The sequence below is a fragment of the Mesoplodon bidens genome (assembly GCF_964165515.1).
Source record: "Mesoplodon bidens genome assembly, chromosome: X".
Taxonomy (NCBI): domain Eukaryota; kingdom Metazoa; phylum Chordata; class Mammalia; order Artiodactyla; family Ziphiidae; genus Mesoplodon; species Mesoplodon bidens.
In genome coordinates, this window is record NC_138163.1 from 108,788,833 (window position 1) to 108,805,592 (window position 16,760).

At 36.5% G+C, this 16,760-nt stretch overlaps 1 protein-coding gene across 1 annotated transcript in view; it reads right to left on the minus strand.

Moving 5' to 3' along the window:
• The window catches only part of LOC308609441 (melanoma-associated antigen B16-like), a gene marked incomplete at its 3' end in the record, with an annotated part of 609,526 nt that overhangs the window by 26,229 nt on the left and 566,537 nt on the right, over positions 1-16,760 (minus strand). Inside the window, exon 12 of the mRNA XM_081223109.1 lies at positions 13,880-14,003. The remainder of the gene's footprint in view (positions 1-13,879; positions 14,004-16,760) is intronic.

Genomic DNA, 16,760 nt, shown 5'->3' on the forward strand with positions numbered 1-16,760 from the left:
CTGTTTATCTGGAAGGTGATCTTAGGAAACCCTCTGAAGTGGGGAATTAAGACAGTGAAGAGTGAAAGACAATAAAGGACAGAATTACAAACAGATTGCTACTGAAACCTGGGGTACCTCACTGAGGACCTTGTTAGAGACTATGTAGAATATCCCTATGTAGAACTGTCACATCGTAGGGTGAGGAAGCTGGGTATGTATTCACTATATCCATGCCTCATCTTCAAGCAGAGATGCAGGAAGACATGAGTGTGTATGGGAACCATTATGGAGGATATATGGGCTAAGAACAGTACAGTTGCCCCTCGGTATCTGCAAGGGATTGGTTCCAGGACCCCCATGGAAATCAAAATCCTTGGATGCTCAAGTGCCTTATATAAAATGGCATACATAGTACTTGCATCTAACCTACGCACATCTTCCCATATACTTTAAATCACCTCCAGATTACTTATAATACCTAATACAATGTAAATGCTATGTAAATAGTTGTGGCCTGTGGCAAAAAGTTTTGGTTTCGGGAACTTTCTGGATTAAAAAAAATTTTTTTTTGATTTACGGTCGGTTGAATCCGGAGATGCAGAACCCACAGATGTAGAACCCATGGATAGAGAGAGACAACTGTATATGCTTCAGTGGGTGTGATGCCATATAGGTGAGTAGGGAAATGTTTTAAGAACAGGGTGAAGTTGAAATGTATGCCTTCAGTGAGCTCCAGTCAAAATCCATGTGTCTGTGGGAGCAATATTTATTTTAAAGCCCACTTGGCAAGGAATAAAATTAAAGAGTGACCATTCAAAATGAAAGTTAATGGTAGATTGAACTAGATCAGTGAGAAAAAGGAAGAGAATTTCAAGAGAAATAAAAAGGTAAAATGGTTCTGTCACAGGTTGGGTTCCATGGGAATTTAGCACTCAGGATGTTGTTTATTAGGAAGTGCTACTGGTATCAACAAGTAGGTGTGTTGGGGGAAGAGGGTGTAACATAGAACTGGAGAAAGTAAATGTTGAGCTGTGATGCAGCCCCAACAAAGGGCTCAGCCAACCTCATGGGGAATGCTATAGCTGAGCTGACCCTTCAGAATTATCCTGAGCTGGAGCAAGGGGGTCAGGTCTTTATACCCCTCTGTTGTTTGGTCACTGGAAGTTGGTTAGCTTTGGAAGGAAGCATGATTTTGGGTGAAGCAGTTTTCTTCACCTAAGGAAACCCTGAGAGAAGACTGACAGCCAAAAGCTATCTTTCCACAGGACCCCACCAGCTGAGGAGATAATTCCTGGTTGATGGCTGACAGTATCCACCACAGGTACATTTGGTGATAACTGGATATAGGGAGATGAGGAAGAAAAAAGAGGTAAATATGATAATGATATTGAGAAACCCTAAGGAAGGTGACACAATATAAAGAGGGAAAAAGGGGTTAAAAACCCAGTTAAATGCTGAGATCAAAATTACCTTTTTTTGCCAACACATTTCAGAAAAAAAATTAAGTAAGTTGATCTAGACATGAGAATATGGAAACTAATTTTATAAACCTAACATTATCTCAATGAGAAAAAGAAGCAAAAGCAAGCAAGCAAATACACTATGTGTGAAGTCTATTTTTCTTAACATCATGATAGAAATAATGTTAATGATATCATGCTTTTTTTTTTTTTTTTTTTTTTTGTGGTATGCGGGCCTCTCACTGTTGTGACCTCTCCCGCTGCGGAGCACAGGCTCCGGACGCGCCCGCTCAGCGGCCATGGCTCACGGGCCCAGCCGCTCCGCGGCATGTGGGATCCTCCCAGACCGGGGCACGAACCCGTGTCCCCTGCATCGGCAGGCGGACTCTCAACCACTGCGCCACCAGGGAAGCCCTATCATGCTTTGAGACATGATGAAAGTTAAGATTCTTTCCTGCATAACCACACAGATAGCTCTCTGGTCTGGATAAAAATTATAATTTGAAAAGCTCATTTTACCATCATTACAGGATTGATGTGTAACAAACTGTAGAAATGCAATGCTGTGGCCAGTTGTTTAGATGAAGTAGTGAAATATGCAAGTACATTTCTACTTTTCTTCAGGAAGAAGTTTGTTTTGCACAAGACTGAAATTTAGATGAAGATAATTTGTCCTAAGTGGTTAACTTATACTTTAGTAACAGCAATTCTTAAATTTATTTTGATTGCAATAATACGATCCATAAATAAAATTTAGAGATAGCTATAAAACATGCATGTTCATAAGATAGAGACAACTCACTCCTAATGCAGTATTATGAAAATTAACTTGTACCAATTAAAGGTTGTATAATGTGGTATAACTTGCACAACATTTTTCTAATAATTTTTTCCAGTTGCTCTTTAATAATCTATATAAAAGCCATATGTCTGAGGTGTATCTCTGGCATGACGGTTCTAAATTTCTTAGGAGGATGTCACTCCAATCTGCTCAAGGCCCTGCAGCTTGTGAATATCAGGGCCATAATACATCCTTAAAAATAAAATTTTAATAACAACAATCAGATAAATTTAATGGGTTTAAATTTATAGAACCACCCTTGTGTGTTATCAGTTACCTACTTCTGGACCATGCCGTAGAGAGTGTAGCAGTTTTGAACCTATTTTCTGACACAGACACCTTTGGCAGTCTAAAAAAATATACTCAGAATGCTGTTTGTATATAAATAATAATATATCAGATAGCAAAAAAAAAAAAAACCCTAAAAATAGAGCTATCATATGATCCAGCAATCCCACTCCTGGGCATATATCCAGAGAAAACCATACTTCAGAAAGATACATGTGGCCTTCCCTGGTGGCACAATGGTTAAGAATCCACCTGCCAATGTGGGGGACATGGGTTTGAGCCCTGGTCCGGGGAGATCCCACATGCCATGGCCAGCTAAGCCCGTGTGCCACAACTACTGAGCCTGCGCTCTAGAGCCCGTGAGCCACAACTACAGAGCCCGTGTGCTACAACTACTGAAGCCTGCACGCCTAGAGCCCACGCTCCACAACAAGAGAAGCCACCACAATGAGAAAGCCCGTGCACCACAACGAAGAGTAGCCCCACTTGCCGCAGCTAGAGAAAGGCTGTATGCAGCAACGAAGACCCAATGCAGCCAAAAATAAATAAATAAAAATAAATAAATTTATAAAAAAAAAATACATGCACCCCAATGTTCACTGTAGCACTATTTACCAATATCCAAGACATGGAAACAACCTAAATGTCCATCAGTGGATGAATGGATAAAGAAGATATGGTACATATATACAATGGAATATTACTCAGTCATAAAAATGAATGAAATAATGCCATTTGCAGCAATATGGATTGATCTAGAGATTATCATACTAAGTGAAGTAAGTCAGAGAAAGACAAATATCATATGATATCACTTGTATGTTGAATCTAAAAAAATGATACAAGTGAACTTATTTACAAAACAAGAACAGACTCACAGACTTAAAAAACAAACATGGTTATCAAAGGGGAAAGGTGGTAGGGGAGGGGTAAATTAGGAGGCTGGGATTAATATATACACACTACTATATATAAGGTAGATGATCAATAAGGACTACTGTATAGCACAGAGAACTCTACTCAGTACTCTGTAATAACCTATATGGGAAAAGAATCTGAAAAAGAATTAATATATATATATGTATAACTGATTCACTTTGCTGTACACCTGAAACTAACACAACTTTGTAAATCAACTATACTCCAATATAAAATAAAAATTTAAAAAAAGATAGCAAAGGAAACCAGTAATTTTAAAATAGTGCTGTCAAAATAACTATGAAATGCATCTGTGATGTAGGAGCATATATGCTCCTTAATGCACTGAGCAACAAGATATAGTGGGTGATTTCATAATTTTCATAATCTCAATATGTGTGATATGACTGTTGCATGGTTTAAAAATACCTGGGATGTTTAATGGTGACCTGGTCATAGGTACTTCTTACCTATTAGGTTGGTTGCCCATACGCATACTTGAAGGGAATGACACATTTCAGTAAGGCATTCATGAAAATATAAAAGTCATTTTTTTCCATCCAGTTCTTCATCCTCCCCATCCCCTGAATTTTATACATGGGAACCTCTGGGGGACCATGGCTGCTAGGTGAGAAACCCATGGCACACCCTGCTCTATTGCCCTCTGCCAGAGCCACATGTGTGGTGAGTTTGGTGTTGGCAAGTCAGTCCAGTGGTTCTTCTGCACAGTCCACTTTGATGAAATCCTTCCCCTGAAGGCATTTATTTGATGTAAGTGAGGCCAGATGGTGAAGGAATGTAAATTCGAGAACAAGAAGCTTAGACTTCAATCCATAGACATTTTCCAGCCTTTGATACTTTTCTGATAGCATGCTAGTATGATCCGAGCAGTGGTTTAGCTTTATAACCCTGTTAGTGGTGAACAAGATGGCTTGAAACTGAGGCGGGGGTTGAGTAAAGCATGAGAAGGAAGTATGAGAAGGAAGTATGGATTTTTGCCTCTCCATACAAATTTTAGAATCAGTTCGTCGATATACAAAAAATAACTTGCTAGGTTTGATTGGGATTATACTGAATCTGTAGATTATTTTAGAAAAGAACAGACTCTAAGAATTTAATATGTTGATATTGGCTGGTGGCCTAAAATAATTTCCAAACATTGAACAACAAGAATATTTTTATATAGCATTTACTTACAGGGGCAAATCTTTAGATGTTATAGAACATTACATGGACATAGTTCAATGCAGTCACCAAGGTGCTTTAACTGTTTACTCCTCATTAGAAAACTAAATACTGAGAATTTACAATTAAGGTGGTTTCTAGTCGTATTAGTAAATTTAATCTCTACCCTGAGCATTCTTAATATACTAGTCTGAAGTTCAATCCTATTATTCATGACCTTTGATAGTAACAAATAGTCAATTAAGCTTGTAGCTCCAGAAAATAAGTAACAATGATGTTTAACATCATCAACAAGTACCCTGTATTTCTGCTCAGTAGCAGCTATAAGTGCTTTTTTACTTGCTGGAAAGTGATTGTATTCATTTACTTCTTACAAGTGTGAATTATAGCTAAGACACATTTCTAAAAATTTGCAATTCAGAAATTAGCACACTGGAAAGAAATCTTTTACGACAAAAGCACAAGAAAGCCTCATCCAAACAACTGCAAACAAGCTTTTATTCAGATTTGGTAAAGGCTCGACATCAGAAAACTTCTGTTTAATGTCTAAATAAAATGTTTAATGTGAGCACAAAAAAGTTGTTCTTATGTTAGGCCTATATTAAAGCAAGATAGAAATAGTTTTTATAGTCAACATTCTGCCACTCTCTGAAATAATACACTTTCCAGAAACACATTTATTACCAGTTGCCATCTTTAAAATGACAAATTCAGTTCAAAATTTGATTTCTAGTATTATGTGTGATATGAAGTACTACTTGCCCTGTACCTTTTTAGAAAGCAATGCCAACAAAAGTATTACCATTTAATTTTGCATTTTCATTTAACTTTGGGAAGGAATATTTATTCTATCCACCACATTGTAACAGGAAAATTGCACATCTTGTATTTCACAATTTCCTATTTAACTGTTATTGCAAAAAGAACTTATTCAGAAATCAAATAATTCATTTTCAATGCCTTAAAATATCCCTTTGAAAACATTTCAAGGTAAAGCCAAGGTTATATATTTCAATCGATTTTTAGCCTTATTCTTTTTCTTAAGACAATATTCCATAACCAAAATAGTTGTCCTGAGAAAGGCTTTTTTTTAAAAAAAATAAAGCATATATAATAGGCTTATTCCATTTTTACTTTTATAAAATATATTTTAAATATTATTTTCTAAAATATCAATAAATCAGTAAACTTTCTTTTTAATGAGAGATTTCTCTCTTGAATATAAGACACACTAATTTTTATATCTTGAGCAAGCCATCCTTTGATTTCTGTCATTTAAATTGACATACAGCTATTTCAAGGTTTCCAACAATATTGTAACAACAAAGAATCACTTTACATAAAATCTAGTTTTAGTTTGTTTTATGTATCATAAGAATATGTAATATTGTCTCAAAGATGTAGCTTTTGAAAAATCAAAAGCCATCATCAAAATATGATCACTTTTTATAATTCCATGTTACGTGAAGAACAGACTCTGAATCTCCTACCTACTACTTCCTGTCTCTGGGACCTGATAACATAAATGATAACATAAATACTCCCTAAGTCATAAGCTGTTATACCATCAATGGATGATAGTGCTATGAAGCCCCTAACACAGGACATGCAGAAGTACTAAGTAAATGCTAGGTCTCCTCATTTTTTTACACCATCAAATAAACATGACTTCAGTTCCCAATTATGTCATTCTCTGGTTGTGTGACCTTGGGTTACTAATTAACCTCACTAAATGTCAGGTTTCTTATTTGTCAAATACAGATAATATTTAACCTTTCAGGATGGGTATGGGCAGTAAATGAGAATAAGTGAAATGCACACAACTACTAGGGCTCAATTAATGTTTATCACTCTTATTTAACATGCTAACTCCCATCTCCACCCCATCTCTGGCCCTCACATTTGGTAACACAGTCTTTTTCAACATGGAAAAAAAAATCATGTAGGGGGCATCCTTTGCATGCTAACACTGGGTTAACTGAAATTTACTCTTTAATTTTTAAATAAAGTAAGCCCTAGAGAAAATCTATTTGGAAACTGGCTTAGAAGATGCATGGTACAAATGTAAATCTACCACTTACTTGTACCGCTGAAAAAAACTCTGTGTATCATTTGAAGCTCATGAGAAATCTGCTTATGATGATCAGTTTCACTTTTTCGTGTGTTCTAATAACTAACTATTTGAACAACACATGGCTCCTTTATTAACAGTAATTACTGACACTATATCTGTATCTTATCTACCTTACTAATCCCCACAAATATTTGATATAGGTAAGATTATTTCCACTGTTTTAAAGAGGATGAAACTGAGGCACAAAAGAGCTTAAGTGAGTTGTTGACATTCACGTAACTCATCAGTGGCAGAAATAAGATTTGAACCATGGCAGTTTGTCTCCACAGTCTTTGCTCTGCATCTATGTGCCATATTGTCTCTCTTTAATGTTGAAAGAAAGCTAGTGACCACAGACCACAGAAAATGATAAGGTATTATCTAATGTAAACTTCTGCTTTTTCTACCTTCTTCTCCTCACTATTCTTTTCTTAGTTTGGCAAACAAACACCTAAAAGGTATGGCCAGATGGCTATACATCCCTTTTATGAAAACTCTCTAACATGATATAAGTATATGGTAGATTTTAGACTCCGTTTGTCTTCCACCCTCTCCTAGCTTGTCTCAATAAGAAAGCCAGGAAGCATAATGTCAAGATTTGGCTGAAATCCAATTTGTATTTTGCTGTATTGTCCCTATTACCAGTGTGGTCTGTCACATAGATGTAGGAGCATAAAAACCAATCAGGCGCCACTACTCTTTGAAGTATCAGTTGGTACAAACTATTTCATGCTTTTTTAGAGGACAAGAATGGTTTGCAAAAGCAGGGCTTTGAAGAACTTCAGAGAGAGTAGAATAGGTATGCTTGGATCCTGCCATGGTCCTCTGGACCCTCCTTTTTGCTTTTACCATCTCTGCTTTCTCAGGTGGCTCTGATGTCTTATAATAGCTCTAGCCACCTTCATGATGGTGCTATCCTCCAGAGCTTGTGAGCACTAGAACTCTTCCTCCTGCCCTTGTCCATCAAATCAAGATGTATACCAACTGTAACCCAACTTCAACTCAGATGACCAGCTAGAGATAAATTCATTCATGTTAATGAATCAGTGAGTGACGATGTATCCTGCAGTTTCTGTTTTTATATAAGATGATCTGTCCTTTATCTGCTAGTCCAGCATTGGCCTCTAGACCAACACCTGGCATACAGCAGCAGGTATCCAGTCAATATTAAGTGAAAGAAAAAATACAGTTCAAAAATAAAATTGTTTCTAAATATTAAAAGATGTATTCAGTAGTGCAGTAATGGGAGGGCAATAAAATACAAGAACACGATCAAGGAAGATTTGTAAACTTGGAGAAAAGCATAATTTGACAACTGCATCTACTCTGTCCAGCTGAAGTGAAAGACAGTCCTGCAATTCTAGTGTTTACTGTGAAACCCACATTTAACTGGCACACTATTAATCTGTAATTCTTGATCATGTGTTAGGGACATAGTTCTTCTTGGGAGTGCAAGGCAGGCTGTAGATGCTCTGTTGAATATAAATTCAGGTTGCTTTAGGAAGAAGGTTCTAGTGGCTGATGACTCAGTCCTGGACATTCTGCTTAAAGTCTTTATATCTGAATGTTGAACTGCCAGTATATGTTTTGCAATTATATTGAGTAGATAAAACTGTTTGTGTATGTGTGCATGCATACGTGTGTGTATATGTGTATGTGTGTGTGTCCTGCACAGCCAATCCAAAAAAAAATTTGTGACTTATTTCAAGCATCTTTTCTGACCACAATGGTATGAAACTAGAAATCAACCACAAATAAAAATGGGAAAAAAAATGAACACATGGAGACTAACAACATGCTACTAAAAAATCAATGGGTCAACAATGAAATCAAAGAGGAAATGAGAAAATATCTTGAGACAAACAACAATGAAAACACAACCTTACAAAATCTATGGGATGCAGCAAAAGCAGTTCTAAGAGGGAAGTTCATAGCGATACAGGCCTTCCTCAAAAAAATGAGAAAAATCTAAACTAAACAACCTAACCTACCACCTAAAAGAATTAGAAAAAGAAGAACAAATAAAACCCAAATCAGCAGAAGGAAGGAAATAATACATATCAGAGAGGATATAAATAAAATAGAGATCAAGAAAACAATACTAAAGATCAATAAAACCAAGTGCTGTTTTTTTGAAAGATAAACAAAATCTACAAACTTCTAGCCAGGCTCACCAAGAAGAAAAGAGAGAGGGCCCAAATAAACGAAATAAGAAATGAAAGAGGAGAAATAATAACTGATACCACAGAAATACAAAAAATCATAAGAGAATACTATGAACAGTTATACGCCATCAAAATGGACAACCTACAGAAAATGAACGAGTTTCTAAAAACAGCCTGTCAAAATTGAGTTAAGATGAAATAGATAATTTGAACAGACAGGTCACTAGAAGTGAAACAGAATCTGTAATTGAAAAAAACCCAAAAAACCAAAAAAAACCTCCCTGCAAACAAAAGTCCAAGACTGGATAGCTTCACTGGGCAATTCTACCAAACACACAAAGAACTTATACCTATCCTTCTCAAACTCTTCCAAAAGACTGAAGAGTAGGGAACATGCCCAAAGTCATTCTACGAAGCCAACATCACCCTGGTACCAAAACCAGACAAAGACACTACTAAAACAGAAAATTACAAGCCAATATCTTTGATGAATGTAGATGTGAAAATCCTCCACAAAATATCAGCAAACAAAATCCAACAATATGTAAAAAGAATCATACACCATGATCAAGTTGGACTCATCCCAGGGTTGCAAGCATGGTTCAACATACGCAAATTAATCAATGTGATACACCGCATTAATAAAAGAAAAGACAAAAACCACATGATCGTCTCAATAGATGCAGAAAAAGCATTTGATAAAAGTCAACATCCATTCATGATAAAAACTCTCATCAAAGTGAGTATAGAGGGAACACATCTCAACATAATAAAGCCATTTATGATAAATCCACAGCCAACATAATACTCAATGGTGAAAAGCTATAAGCCTTCCTGCTAAACTCTGGAAAAAGATAGGGATGCCCACTCTCATCACTTCTATTCAACATAGTATTGGAAGTTTAGCAACATCAATCAGACAAGAAAAAGAAATAAAAGGTATCCAAAATGGAAGATAAAAGGTAAAATTGTCACTATTTGCAGATGGCATGATACTCTATAAGAAGACCCAAAAAATTCCACAGAAAAGCTATTAGAACTAATAAATGAATTCAGCAATGTAGCAGTATACAAGATTAATATACAAAAATCTGTTTCATTTCTTAAACTAACAATGAAATATCAAAAAGAGAAAATAAAAAAAATCCCGCTTAAAATCATGTCAAAAAAATTAAAATACCTAGGAATAAATTTAACCAAGGAGATAAAGACCTATACACTGAAAACTATAAAACATTGATAAAGGAAACTGAAGGTGATTCAAAGAAATGAAAAGATATCCCATGTCCTTGTATCAGAAGAATTAATATTGTTAAAATGACCATACTACCTAAAGCAATCTACAAATTTAATACAATGCCTATCAAAACACCCATGACATTCTTCACAGAACTAAAACAAATAATACTAAAATTTAGGGCTTCCCTGGTGGCGCAGTGGTTGAGAGTCCGCCTGCCAATGCAGGGAACACGGGTTCGTTCCCCGGTCCGGGAAGATCCTACATTCCGCGGAGCGGCTGGGCCCATGAGCCATGGCCGCTGAGCCTGCGCGTCCGGAGCCTGTGCTCCGCAACGGGAGAGGCCACAACAGTGAGAGGCCCGCGTACCGCAAAAAAAAAAAAAAAAAAAAAAAACCCCTAAAATTTATATGGAACCACAAAAGACACAGAATTGCTAAAGCAATCTCGAGGAAAAAGAACAAAGGTGGAGACATAACCCTCTCAGACTTCAGACGATGCTACAAAGCTACAGTAATCAAAACAGCATGACGTATAGAGTGAAGTAAGTCAGAAAGAGAAAAACAAATACTGTATGCTAACACATATATATGGAATCTAAAAAAAAAAAGGTTCTGAAGAACCTATGGGCAGGACAGGAATAAAGACACAGACGTAGAGAATGGACTTGAGGACACGGGGAGGGGGAAGTATAAGCTGGGACGAAGTGAGAGAGTGGCATGGATGTGTATACACTACCAAATGTAAAATAGATAGCTATTGGGAAGCAGCCGCACAGCACAGGGAGATCAGCTCCGTGCTTTGTGACCACCTAGAGGGGTGGGATGGGGGGGTGGGAGGGAGATGCAAGAGGGAGGAGATATGGGGATATATGTATATGTATAGCTGATTCACTTTGTTATAAAGCAGAAACTAACACACCATTGTAAAGCAATTATACTCCAATAAAGATGTTAAAATAAAATTAAAAAAACAAACAAAAAAACCCAGCATGACATTGGCACAAAAGCAGACATACAGATCAATGGAACAGAATAGAGAGCCCAGAAGTAAACCCATACACCTACAGTCAATCAATCTATGACAATGGAGGCAAGAATATACAATGGAGAAAAGGCAGTCTCTTCAGCAAGTGGTGTTAGGAAAGCTGGACAGCCTCATAGAAACAAATGAAGTTAGAACACTCCCTCATACCGTATACAAAAATAAACTCAAAATGGTTTAAAAGCTTAAATATAAAACAATATGCCATAAAACTCCTAGAAGAGAAAATAGGCCAAACATTTTCTGACATAAATCATAGCAATGTTTTCTTAGGTCAGTCTCCCAAGGCAATGGAAATAAAAGCAAAAAATAAACAAATAGGACCTAATTAAACTTACAAGCTTTTGCAGAGCAAAGGAAACCATCAACAAAACAGAAAGACAGCCTACGTACCGGGAGAAAATATCTGCAAACGATACAACCAACTAGGTGTTAATTTCCAAAATATATAATCAGCTCATACAACTCAATATCAAAAAAGCAAACAACCCAATCAAAAATTGGGCAGAAGACCTAAACAGACATTTCTCTAAATAAGGCATACAGATGGCCAACAGGCTCATGAAAAGATGCTCAATATCGCTAATTGTTAGAGAAATGCAAATCAAAACTGCAATGAAGTATCACCTCACACTGGTCAGAATGGCCATCATCAGAAACTTTACAAATAATAAATGCTGGAGAGGGTGTGGAGAAAAGGAAACCCTATGTTACATTTCTACACTGTTGGTAGCAGTGTAAATTGGTGCAGCCACTATGTAAAACAGTATGGAGGTTCCTTAAAAAACTAAAAATAGGGATACCATATGATCCAGCAATCCCACTCCTGGGTATGTACCCAGAAAAAACAAAACCTCTAATTTGAAAAGATACATGCACCCCCAGTGTTCATAGCAGCACTGTTTACAATAGCCAAGACATGAAAACAACCCTAGTACTGATCAACAGGTGATTGGTTTGCGGAGAAAAAGAAAAAAAAAAATATGCACACAACGGAATATTATTCAGCCATAAAAATATGAAATATTATCATTTGCAGCAATATGGCTAGATTTAGATTATATTATACTAAGTGAAGGAAGTCAGAGAAAGACAAATATTATATGAAAGCAGTTATGTGTGGAATCTAATAAATAATACAAATGAATCTCTATACAAAACAGAAACAGACTCACAGACATAGAAAACAAACTTACGGTTATCAAGGAGGAAGGGGGGAGGAAAAATTAGGAGTATGGGATTAACAGATACAAACTACTGTACATAAAATAGATAAGCATCAACGATTTACTGTGTAGCCCAAGGAACTATATTCAATATCTTGTAATAACCTATAAAAGAAAACTAACTGAAAAAAAAGAATTTTAACATGTTGTGACCAGTTATTTACAGTTAAATGAAAATGTGATTTGATAAACTTTTCTGATGTAAAGCATTTACTTAAGAATCTCAGATATAGGGGTTTATTATAAACTATTTTATTCATACATCATCCTTTTTTTAGATAGTCTTTCAAATTCAAAGCACTCTTCAAAAATGCTTTCCTAATACGTGAGAAATTAAACATAGCCTATTGGAATCAGTAGGGTTCGAAGATTCTTCAACAATCTTGAAACTTTAAAACTTTACATGGAAGCTTAGGAAGCCATCACCACAGTGCAGTGGGGCTCCAAACAAATGAGCACAATTGTATTCAATACTCATGAAATATACCTGACTAAAACATATTTGACAAGTTAGTCATGCTAGTGGAGTGACTGGTGTATTAGACAGGATCCTCTAGAGAAACAGAACAAATAGGATATAGATAGATAGATAGATAGATAGGGAGATAGATAGGTAGATAGATATACAGAAAGAAATTTATTATGAGGGATTGGCTCATGCAGTTATGAAGGCTGAGAAGTCCCACAATCTGCCATCTGCAAAATGGAGACTCAGGAAGGCTGGCAGTGTAGTTCCAGTCCAAACCCGAAGACCTGAGAACCAGAGGAGCCAGTGGTGTATGCCTCAGTTCCAGGAATGCCAGAGAACAAGGAGCACCAATTTCTGAGGGCAGGAAAGATGGGCGTTCCAGCTCAAGCAGAGACCAAAGTCACCCTTCCTCCAAATTTTAGTTCTATTCAGGCCCTCAGTGGATTGGATGATGCCCACATAGAAAGGTGAAAGCAATCTCTTTCACTCAGGCTACCAATTCAAATGCTAATCTCTTCTAGAAACACCCTCACAGACACAGCTATCTGGGCAACTCTTAGTCCATTCAAGTTGACATACAAAATTAACCAGCACAAGTGGAATATGTTTAGAAAATGATACCACAAAACCATTGCCATGGGAATCAAAAAGTACATAGATAAGAAATAACAAATATAAAAGCATTTCACAGGTATCTCAAGTAGTTGATCAAGTTATATTATTTTTCTGAACTTTGTGGTGCTTGCAGTATTTATCACCTTTCAAAATTTATAATTCGTTGTGATTTCTTTTCCCATTTTCATAGTCCTTTTAATACCTAATTTTTTAGTTTCAATTTTATATTCTCTTCTCTTAAAGAAGCTGTGCAAATCATACAAGTTTCAAGCACCACAAAACCTGAATTTCTCCCCGAGTGCACCTGATTACAAGTGTGAGAACAGCCTTACTTACCTTTGTTATAACATCCGCTGCATAGTTAAGCTCCTAAACAGAACTGCCAATTTTCCAGATACATACTGTGCTTTTCATCTCGTAGCCATTTCATTGCCACTGCTGGGACAAGGATGGAACAAGGCTGAAAGCAAAGAGAGATGGTGTAGTTAAGTCTATAATTTAAGTAAGTGACTTGAGAGTAGTGTAAATATACCATAGTAAATCTTGTAAAAAAGTTGATCTTGATTTTACTTTTTCTTTTAGTCCATTTTGTAATACGTTTATAATAGCATTGAATGACAATCTGTACATTTTAAGCTGCATATGTTATTTTTTATAACCAACAAGGAGAATCTATTATGTTCTCATCAGTACAGTGACAAACATTGAGTAGTTTAATATACGGGATAGAATATTAGCTTTGAATCAGGCAGATCTTGTTCAGAACTGGGTTATACCTCTTACTCATTTTGCTTTGAGCAAGTTGTTTTATTCCCAAGCCTTTGTTTTATCCTCTATAAAATGTGAACTAGGTTTCCCTGGTGGCGCAGTGGTTGAGAGTCCGCCTGCCGATGCAGGGGACACGGGTTTGTGCCCCGGTCCGGGAAGATCCCACATGCCGTGGAGCGGCTGGGCCCGTGAGCCACGGCCGCTGAGCCTGCGTGTCCAGAGCCTGTGCTACGCAACGGGAGAGGCCACAACAGTGAGAGGCCCGTGTACCGCAAAAAAAAAAAAAAAAAATGTGAACTAAAAAATAGCTATCTTAAAGAATGGTTGAGAATGTTAAAAGAGATTTTATAAATGATTCCATTGCTTGGTTGTGACCCATGATAGGCACTGATGTAATACGTTCTGGGTGTTACTATTATCAAAGATTCTTTCCATCATGGAATTAGTGAGTCATTTTATTATTACTCTGTATCTGCAGGGGATGTCCCTACTTTACAGGCAGAAGCAAAGGTTTGCTTACTGTAGGCTACCAAATAATTCTTTTAACTTTGTCCTGGAAAATAGATTTATGTAAGTTACCAGTGAAGAAGACATTGTGAGAGGATCATCTAACTAGAATAACTTGTAACATGATAAGCAATTAAAGTTGCACCATTGTTTTGATGCCTAGCTTCTATACTGAAAGATTTATGGTATGTACTACTGTCCTGTTCTTGGCAGGCCAGTGCTTGGTGCTATTCACAATAGCTTAGCATCAATTCACGTAATTAAGGTTCAATGAATTAGCTGTAGCTGAGTAACACAATACACATTGTACCTATAAAAATATACTCACCATGTAAATACGCTTATAAAATATCTGTAGGTCAAACTTATACCATTGGCTCAACTGTCATCCCTTCTTATAAAAGATTCTGTCTTAGCCATATTTGGGGTAAATGATTCTATCTCTGTGACTACAGCTGATTGGATTAAAAGTGGACACTTGATAACTGGAATACTTCTCTGGGGAATTTGGAATAAGAACATTTTAGGCTGTGTCTGCAGATATCAGACCTGCCATAATGAATCAAGACTAGATTCGGCAGTATAGAAGTTTAAAGCTCTATACAAACCAAAGTAATGGGGTAGCAAATCCTAAGTATTTTCAGGGCAAGTCCGTGTTCAGAAAGGAGGCTGGGGTAGGCTTGCAGAATAAAAACAAAGGTATGGCACACTGTGGATGAGAGAGAGGGAAGATGATAAGGGAGTGTGAGCAAGAAAAAGAGCCAGAGAGTGAAAGAGTAAGTGTAAGACTATATGCTTGATGGTTTTTTAGTTTCTGTAAAATTCAGCTACACTTCCAAATATTGGGCCCTGTAAGATTCTCCTCCTACTAGAGAATAAAATAAATTCCCTATTTATTTTAAGTAGTTTGAGTGTTTTTTATAACCATGTGATTGCTAACTAGAATTCTAACAATTATATATTTCATATCTGTACAGGGTCTGAATCAACCTAAGCAAGATATCTTTAGAAATATAAAAAACTGCTATGGTAATATGGAAGGTTTAATTCCTCTATCTATAGTAGTTTGCTATTGCTGCTGTAACAAATTATCACAAATTTTGTTACTTAAAATGACAGAAATTTATTATCTTACAATTCAGGAGGTCAGAAATCAGAACAGGTCTCATAGCACTAAGATTAAGGTGTCAGCAGGGCTGCATCCCTTCTGGAGAATCCATCCCTTGCCTCCCCCAGTTTCAAGAGGCTGCCTGCATTCCTTGGCCTGGGCAGCATCATTTCAATCTCTACTTCCATCATCACATCTCCTTCCCTAACTCTGATTCTTCTGCTTCTCTCTTATAAGGAAACTTGTGATCACATTGGGTCCAGTCAGATAATTCAGGATAATCTTCCCATCTCAAAATCCTCTACTTAATCATATCTGAAAAATATGCCACATAAAGGAACATATTCACAGGTTTGGGAGATTAAGTCATAGGCATCTTTGGGGGAATATTACTCCACTTGCCACACCATCCAGGATAATAGTATTTGAATGGTTTTGTAATCCATCTTTTCACTCATGTTTATATGCTTAAAATTATCAGAGTTTATGGTAAGATAAGAGTAATAAATCTAAACTTCATAGTGTTTATAAACTTTGCATAACTGTTGGAGGGTAATATAGCATACAAAAAGATAGATGCTCTACCTTTAAATATATTTTAATGATGAAATATTTGGTAATCTGTCAAAGGAAAAATTATTGACTGGATGCAGCTAACATTGTGATCTTAATCATTACCATATGTCTTGAAGATACTTTTAAAATATGACATTTGTTATTTTTTTTAAATTAATATTGATTTCCAGGTAAGTATTTACAATTTTGATCCCAAAGTGTTTCACTTCCCTGTAATACTTTGAAATATACAACATGAATATTGAAATTAGACAAAGA